The sequence below is a fragment of the Rattus norvegicus genome, chromosome 10, assembly GCF_036323735.1.
Source record: "Rattus norvegicus strain BN/NHsdMcwi chromosome 10, GRCr8, whole genome shotgun sequence".
In the NCBI taxonomy this organism is placed as follows: Eukaryota; Metazoa; Chordata; class Mammalia; order Rodentia; family Muridae; genus Rattus; species Rattus norvegicus.
In genome coordinates, this window is record NC_086028.1 from 81,325,680 (window position 1) to 81,334,608 (window position 8,929).

At 48.0% G+C, this 8,929-nt stretch overlaps 1 pseudogene; it reads left to right on the top strand.

The window, feature by feature from the left end:
* The first annotated feature begins 1,399 nt into the window (after positions 1-1,399).
* Positions 1,400-2,129, top strand: Rpl15-ps8 (ribosomal protein L15, pseudogene 8; annotated as a pseudogene).
* The last annotated feature ends 6,800 nt before the right edge of the window (positions 2,130-8,929 follow it).

The window sequence follows — 8,929 nt, forward strand, 5'->3', positions numbered from 1 at the left end:
TGTGGGAAGAGAGGGAAGGGTAGCTGATGGGGAGAGAGGGAGGGGGAGCTGATGGAAAGAAGGAGAGGGGGACCTGATGGGGAGGGGGAGCTGATGGGGAGAGGTGGGGGGAGAGCTGACACATCTGAAGTCAGAACTCACTGCACTGTCATTGCAGCCGGCTTCAGACACATCAGAAGAGGGCATCAGATGCCATTACAGATGGTTTAAGAAGTTTAGTCAGTCATCACAAAGAAGGCACCCAAGGGGGTTCCTCAGGTCAAAGCAAAACAGGAAGTTGGGAGAGTGGAATTCCAGCCCTAGGGACAGTGCTAACTACACTCTGGGTGGGTCTTTCTTTCTGTTCCTTCTTATCAGGGAGCCGACAACAAACGCTTGTTCATTCTAGATAGAGACCACAGCCCAACATCATGATTTTACCAAAACCAACTTGGTGAAGCAATGAACTGATTGGGAATCTGGGTGAGAGGTTTCTTACAGGAGAAGGACACGCCAAAGGCAGCGGCATCACCAAAAGCTGATGCACAACACAGCTCTGGAAAGCTGCAACCCTGAGCTCACTGCAGAACTCGCCAGGCTTCTCTCTCTCCAAGCAGCTCTGTGACTGGGAAAAGCATTGTCTTCTAGCAGCTGCTTACAGTCTTCATAGTCTTAGCCCCCGCCCCCCATAGCTCCTTAGTTGTTTGTTTACATTTTGAGTGTGCCCTCTGCCTTCCTCGAAGGAATATTGTCACTCAAAACTTCCTGAGCCTTAACAGGTCAAGTCACCCATTTAATCCTCTCTGGAAATGCTTTTACAGACTGTCCCCCGTTAGGATTTTATTGCTGTGAAGAAACACCACAACCAGGGCAGGAAGCCCTATAAAGGAAAACATGTCATCGAGGCTGGCTTATAGCTCAGAAGTTTAATCCATTATTGTCATAGCAGGCAGCATAGCAGAACACAGATGGACTTGGTATTAGAGAGCTAGCTGAGAGTTCTACATCAGGATCTGAAGGCAGCAAGAAGAGAGAGTGGCACCGGGCCTGGCTTGAGCTTCTGAATCTCAAAGCCCGCCCCCAGTGACACACTTCCTCCCACATGGCCACACCCCCTAATACTGCCACTCCCTATGGGCCTTTGGGAGCTCATGTTCATTCGGTCCACTGCATTTCACTCCCTGTAGGTTTATAGCCATAGCCTGATGCAAAATGAACTTAGTCCTCCTCCAAAAGTCCCCATAGTCTACTGCAGTCTCAACAATGTTTAAAAGTCCAAAGTCTCTGATACTCATGGCAATCTCTTAAGCATTACCTCCCGTAAAATTAAAAAAAAAAAAAAAAAAAAAAAAAAAAGCCCATCCGGGCAAACTCTAAACTCTGCATCTCCAAATCTGATGTAAAAGTGCTCTTCAAGGCTTCTTCCTTTCCTCTAGTGGCAGCCATCAGGTGAGCCAAGATGGGTGCATACAAATACATCCAGGAGCTGTGGAGGAAGAAGCAGTCCGACGTGATGCGCTTCCTTCTAAGGGTTGGCTGCTGGCTTTACCGCCAGCTCTGTGCGCTGCACAGGGCTCCCCGCCCCACCCGGCCTGATAAGGAGCGAAGGCTGGGATACAAGGCTAAGCAAGGTTATGTCATTTACAGGATCCGTGTCCGCCGCGGTGGTCACAAGCGCCCAGTTCCTAAGGGTGCAACCTACGGCAAGCCTGTCCACCACGGTGTTAACCAGCTGAAATTTGCCCGAAGCCTTCAGTCTGTTGCTGAGGAGAGAGCTGGGCGCCATTGTGGAGCTTTGAGAGTCCTGAATTCCTACTGGGTGAAGATTCCACATATAAATTTTTTGAGGTTATCCTCATTGATCCATTCCATAAAGCTATCAGAAGAAATCCCGACACCCAATGGATCACCAAACCAGTCCACAAGCACAAGGAGATGCGTGGGCTGACATCTGCTGGCCGCAAGAGCCGCGGCCTTGGAAAGGGCCACAAGTTCCACCACACCATTGGTGGATCTCGCCGTGCAGCCTGGAGAAGGCGCAACACTCTTCAGCTCCACCGTTACCGCTAATCCACGTAATATTTGTAAAATTCATATCCAATAAACAACTTAGCACAGTCAAAAAAAAAAAAAGTGCTCTTCAGATCTCCAACTCCTTTCAGCTTTGTTGACTGGAACATATTTTCTCTTGGGCTGGTTCCATCCCCTGTTAGCAGCTTTTCTCTGCAGAAATCCCATGACTCTGTTACCTCCAGCATCTTGGGGTCTCCAAGGCAATCCAGGCTTCACTTTCACAATTTCACACTATGGCCTCTCTGGGCCTCTATGAAGGAACACTCCTGAGACATGCTGGGCTCAAAGGCTTTCCCTAGTCATAGAGGAGATTCCATGACCTCTTTCTCGTATAGTTGACTCTAAAGTTAGAACCACATGGCTGAAGCTGCCAAGTTTTGCTACTTGTTGGGGTGGAACATGGCCCCCCTCATTCAAATAGATTCCTACCAGATTTCTGTTTTTTGGTTTGTTTGGTTTTTGGGTTTGTTAGTTTGTTTTTTATTTTATTTTGAGACACTGTTTCTCAACAAACAGCACTGGCTGTCCTGGAATTTACTCTGCAGACCACTCTGGCCTCAGATTCAGAGATCTGCCTGCCTTTGCCTCCCTGGGATTAAAGATGTGCTCTGCCATGCCTAGCCTTAAGCTTTTCTTTACTTCCTTTTCCCAAGTTGAAAGTTTAGTTAGGTGAAGCCATGTTCTGAGGCCATTGGTCCGTTAACTCCATTTGGGATCAGGCTTTTCTTCAAACGTTCCCCTGCTGCTCCTTTTCTCCTCAAACTGCACACTTTGTGTTTTCCTTGCTTATCTTGCTCCGTTTCATTATAGATCAGTGTAAGAACAGCCACTTTTAACCACATGACACAGTCAACACTAGGTGGTTTTGAAATTTCCTTTGCCAAAACTGTTAATACATAACTCTTCAATTTAGCCTCAGGCAGATGTTTTGGACAGGGGCAGAAAGCAGCTACTGTTAGGGTCTATGAATCATTAAAGAACAATACCCTATCCTCAAACAGTATGCAAAAAACCAAAGAGCATTTATTCTTGCATATAGGGGACCGATTTCATTGGGATGGAAGGACTTCTGCTGATCTCTGGGGGTCAGACCAAGTATTCTTGCTTTGTGCCAAGGAAGAGTAAGTAGCTCCTGACCTCTTGGCTGCACGCTTGGCTAACTTAACCTTATATATGGTTGGAGAGACACCTAGTTATCACCGGTTTTAAGGGTTAATTTGGTCAAGGCCTCCTTCAGGATCCGATTCATCCTCTCTACCTGACCTGAACTGTGGGGTCTGTAGTACAATGTAATTTTCGATTATTTCCCAAGGCTTGCACTAAAGATTGGGTTTCCTGAGAGATGAGTGCTGGTCCATTGCCTGACCCAAGCAGGATGGGCAGGCCACGCCTTTGTATGATTTCTTTCAAAATCTTCTTTGTCATTACATCGGCAGTCTCCTTCTTTGTTGGGTAGACTTCTGCCCATCCTGAAAAGATATCTATAAAGACTAGCAGACATTTATACCCGTATTTTCCTGATTTTATCTCTGTGTAATCTATTTCCCAATTGGCTCCAGCTTTTGGTCTCTGATTCGAGTTCCTGGAGCTTCTTGGCTGGGGTTGGAAGGATCCATGGCCTGGCAGATGGGGCAATTTGAGATTGCCAAGTGTCCGATATCGAATATTTCGTATTCTGCACATCTTAGCAAATTTTTTTTTTTGTTTTCAGCGGTCCAAATGTGAGGCTTGGTGGACTTGGTGGATGGGCTGTCTGGCAAACTCCTTGGGTCGGATGCCGTGACCTTCATTGGTATCTTATAGATCCCTTTTCATTTAGCCTGACCCGTTTTGCTCTGTGCAGTACAGTCAGTCACAGTCAGGAGTGCAGGGGTGGCGAGACTACCAGAACATGAGCAGTCAGAGTCATGCTGGCTTCCCAGGCAGCCCTGTCAGCCATGCTCTTCCCCCTGGCTGTCTCCGATGGTCCCTCTTGAGGCCCTGGGAAATGGATTCTAGCCATCTTGAGCCATAGCTCTGACAGTAGAGCCAATATCTCTTTTTTTATTTTTAATTGTTTTCCTGTCTGCAGCCAATAATCCCCTCTTTTGGTATATGGACCCATGCACAGTATATTAGCAAAGGGACATCTGTATCAGTGTCGACATCGACCTCGGTGTCTTTTGTCAGCCTTAGAACCTGAGTCAAGGATATCAGCTCAACTTTTTGAGGGGACCAATGTTCCTGGTGGCAGAGCAAATGCCCAAGCAACAGAATCTCATGTCAAGTCCATTACTGCTGCCCCTGGATACTTGGAACAAAACTGCTCCCATCCATAAAGTAGATGCATTCAACATCTGCCCAGGATATGTCAGTCAGGTCCGGGCTAATGTTCAGGACATACCTCAAAACTACGGAGTAGTCATGTTATGTATCTGAGGATGGGTCAGGTAGCAGGGCTGCAGGGTTGCAGGGCAGATGACAGGTTATACCTTATGTGAGGAGGGTTTAGGAGCAGAGCTTAAAGCATGTCAGTCTGGCATTGGACAGCCAGCGACTGGGTGGATTCTCCAGGGTCCCCTCAATAGTATGAAGGGTGGTGAGAATAAGATCTTGCCTCGTGGTTATCTTGTCAGTGGCCTTAACCAGCAGGGCTGTGGCCACTTTCCTCAGACAGGCTGGCAATCCTTGAGCCATTGAATTTAGCTTCTTGGATAGATGGTCCATAGGTTTTCTCCATGGGCCTACTGTTTGAGTGAGCATTTTCTTTGTTATGCTTTTTTTAAAATTCACATATAGGTAGAAGGGTTTGTGAAGTCCAGGAGGGCAGGGCCAGTGCCTCTAACAAGACCTTCTTCAAAGTCTTAAAGACCATGCCCATCCTTGTTTGTCTTCTTGCCCCCTAGTAGTCTCATATAAGGACAGGATACCTCAGTAAATCCTGGCACTCAGAGTTTATAAAACCCAGCAAATCCCCAAAATTCCCATACTTGCCTTCAAGTAGATGGGATGGGGCTGCTGAAGATGGTCTATTTCTGGGCATCTGACAACATTCGTTGACCCCCTTTGAGTTTGTACTCCTGACAGGTGACCTCAGGTTGTCAGAGCTGGGTCTTTTCAGCAGACACTCAGTAGCCCAGCGGACTCAGTTCTTGTAGCAGATCCTGTGTTGCTTCTTGGCAGTTCTCCATGTCAGAGCCGCTATTAGGAGATCATCTACATATTGGAATAGAGTTATTTGAGGGATGGGCCCTCTAGTACTCACCCAAGGCCTCATCAAAAATGGTGGGTGAGTTCTTGAATCCCTTGAATCCCAAGTCGTTTGTCTGTGGAAGTCCTTTTCCAATTTCCAGCTCTTGCCATTTAAAGGTGAATAGGGGCTGGCTTCGGGTGTCAAGGGCAGGCTGAAGAAGGCATCCTTCAGGTTGAGCACAGTGTATGTAGTGTGCCCAGGAGGGAGGTTTCTCAGCAGGGTGTAAGAGTTTGGAACTGTGGGGTGACTATGCTCCCTCCCTCCGCTTGTTTGCTTTCCTCAAATCCTGCACAGGTTGGTTGTCATGGTAATGAGGCTTCTTGACTAGAAGAAGGGGTATGATCCCTGCTGATGGCAAGGGACCAGGATCCCAGCTTCTCAGAGCCGGTTGGTGTGTGAGGTTATTCCCATCCAGGCCTCTCTTGGCATTGGATATCGCCTGGTGTGAATTGGGGTAGCCAACTGAACTATTATGATCGGGTCCCTATGAGGGGCCAGTCCGATTGGATTTCTCTTTGCCCAAACTTTGGGGACCTCAGTCAGGAATGTCTAGAGCAGTGGGCTTGTTGAGGGAACTGGCTGAGGGAACAACTTGTTCCCTAGGGTCAGGTCAAAACACGGGTAGGGTCGTTCTTATCCAGCATTTCCATTTTCTCTCAGCCAAAATGGATTTTGGCTCCCATTTTGGTGAGGATATCTCTCCCCAGCAGAAGGTATGGGCATCCTGGGATGACCGTTGAAGAGTGAGTTACCCATCTCATTCCCAAGTCCACCTTTCGGGGCTGGAGAGATGGCTCAGCGGTTAAGAGCACTCACTGGCTGCTCTTCCAGAGGTTCTGAGTTCAATTCCCAGGAACCAAGTCCACCTTTCTTCAGGTTGTCCACGGATAGGGCTTGATGCCTGTTACCCCTTGTACCCGTGTTTTTCAATCTGACAATGGCCCCAGTGATTGTTTTAAAATGGAAGGTGTGTACCAGTGTCCACCGGAAAAATCTATTAGTTTTCCCTCTACCTTCAGAGTTACCCAGGGTGCACAGAGGCGGTTGAGTCTCGTGGCCCTCAGTCACCGATTCCTCTAATTCCAGGGCTGTGGGTTTTCTGTTAGGGCATTCATTTTTCCAATGGCCCATTTCTTTACAGCAGGTACATGGGTCTTTCTTCAGTGTCACTGAGACAGTGCGTTGATGGGGACAGTGAGTTTTCTGAGCCACTGCCTCTCAGGTCCCTGTTATCCTTGGGGTCTCTGTTGGTGGCAGCTAGTGTATTTTGACCAGTTCCTGTTTTGTTGCTCCTGGTCTCTCTAATGTTATAGACTTTCTCTGCTATAGCTACTAGCTCTGTCAGTTGTTTACCTTAAACCCCTCCAAGTCAGAGTTTCCGCCAACTGTCAGGGGCTGCCTGGTTAACAAAAGCCATGTTTATCCAATTGTCAGGGGCTGCCTGGTTAACAAAAGCCATGTTTATAGCTGATTGGTTTTCTCTAGGGGGTATAGGTTCTGGAGCTCTCATCCTTTCCTTAGGTAACCTTGCTTACCCTGGATAAATTTGTAGGCCGCCTGGCAGCCTCACGGAGGACGCCCCCCCCCCCAATTAGGCCCAGTGTCTCTCCTTACCTCTGACAGTGTTGTAATCCAAGTCAGGTCTAATCAAAGGAAAAGCTACGTCAATATTAGTCTGAACCTGGGTGGGGGTCCGGTTTGCCCCCCTCCCCCGTGCCGTGAACCAACCAATATCCAGGCAGCAAATCCTCTCCCTGGGTCCTGTGGTGAAGAGGATCTGCAGCAGTTGCTGAGAGTCACCCAAGGTGGGCCGCTGAGTCAGCACGACTGAGTCTAGAAGAGCCCTGAGAGCTGGCGGCCTTTCTGAAAATGGGGCATTTTGCATCTTTCAGTTTTAGAGGTCATTACTGGCAAAAGGCAAATAGGTCATAAACAGACTCCCCAGTGGATCTGGGGGTCCTGTGGCCCTGAGAGGTAGGGCGGTGGTTGAGTCAGCCTGATGAGAAGCTGAGTCAGCTCTCTGGGCGGTTGGAGCCCCGAGTATGGGGCAGACACCAGGAACTTCCTCTTTTTCTGCCTGCATCTGCTGGACAGGAGCTACAACAGCGATATAAGGAGTGGGGCAAAGAACCTCCTCTGGGTCGGAAGGAGGAAGTAAGGCTGACCACCACGGCAGAGGAAGAACAGCAGCGGGTGGTGCAGCCGGTAGCAAAAAGGGTTCCATCCAAACGGGGGTCTTTCCACAATATGGCGATATAAGGCACCTGGCCCGGGGGACCCGAGGCCCCATAGACCACAGTTTTTGCCCAGTAAATGATGAGGATCAGTCCCCTCCTTGGGGCAGGCAACTTTAAAAGTGAGCTGTTTATTCCTGCAGAAGGAACAATCAGCCCTGAATCCTCCATAATCTGGTGGAAGTCCCTAAAACGGCCCAGAACCAGACTCAGAGGGGTGCTCTGTGCCTGTCACATTTTAAAAATCAAGATATTAAAAAAAAATCAAGATATTCCCAAAAACCGATACAGAATGACAATGGTCACAGAGTACACAGCAGCGAGCAGAAATGAAAGCAAAACAGGGAACAGCCTTTCAAGAAGTCTCTCCCTGGGTGCACGAGAGTAGAGGAAGACCCATGGTGTGGTTCAGAAACCAAGGGAAAATAGTCAGATTCTCCAGAAACCCCGTGAGAACTCCCAGGTTCCCCAGATGGCATGTGAAGGCATTCAGGGCTCTCATGGTGGGATTTGAGGGGCGTCCTCCTTATTCCTGGGCCGCTGAGTGGCAAAATATGCAGCCACTTTGCCCCTCCTGGCCTCTGATTGGTGGAGAGAGAAGCTCCTCTAAAATGTTCAACTATTTGAGTCCGGGGTCTCCAGCGATTCCCAGCCAATGCACTAAATGTTAGGGTCTGTGAATCGCTGAAAAATAATTGTCCAGATTCCATCAGGATAGAAAGACCCCGAGTGAATTCACAGATTCAGTTTTAAAACCAAAAAGAGCAACTTAGGGAGGGATAGGCGATCTGTATCTTAATTGGTGGGTTCTATCTCTGGGGGTCTGGGTGATGCTATTTCTTGCTTCATGCCAAGAAAGGGTAGCTCTTGACCTCTAGGCTGCAAGCTTGGCTAACTGTCCTTTCCCAAGTTTGGGGTGGGGACCTCTTGATCTCTTGACCTAAGCCTGCAGTTGTTCCAGTACATTATAGCCAATTGTGAGCCACCTGATATGGGGGCTGGAAACTGAACTCGGGTTTCCTTCCAGGAGTAGCAAGTTCTATTAACCACTTAGCCTTCTGTGCTGCCACACCCATTCAATTCTTAACAGATCAAATTTTATAAACAGATCAAAATATATAAAGCAGACTTGGGGTTAGTTCTGTGGTAGAGTGCTTGTCTGGAATTCTCAGAGCTCTGGATGCTACCCTTGGCACCATTAATAATAAAGTAACAAGGCAGTTGAAGAGATGGCTCAGCAGTGAAGAGCATGGACTGCTCTTCCAGAGGTCCTGAGTTCAAATCCCAGCAACCACATGGTGGCTCACAACCATTTGTAATGAGATCTGATGCCCTCTTCTGGTGTGCTTGAAGAGAGTGACTATATATATATATATATATATATATATATATATATATATATATATATATT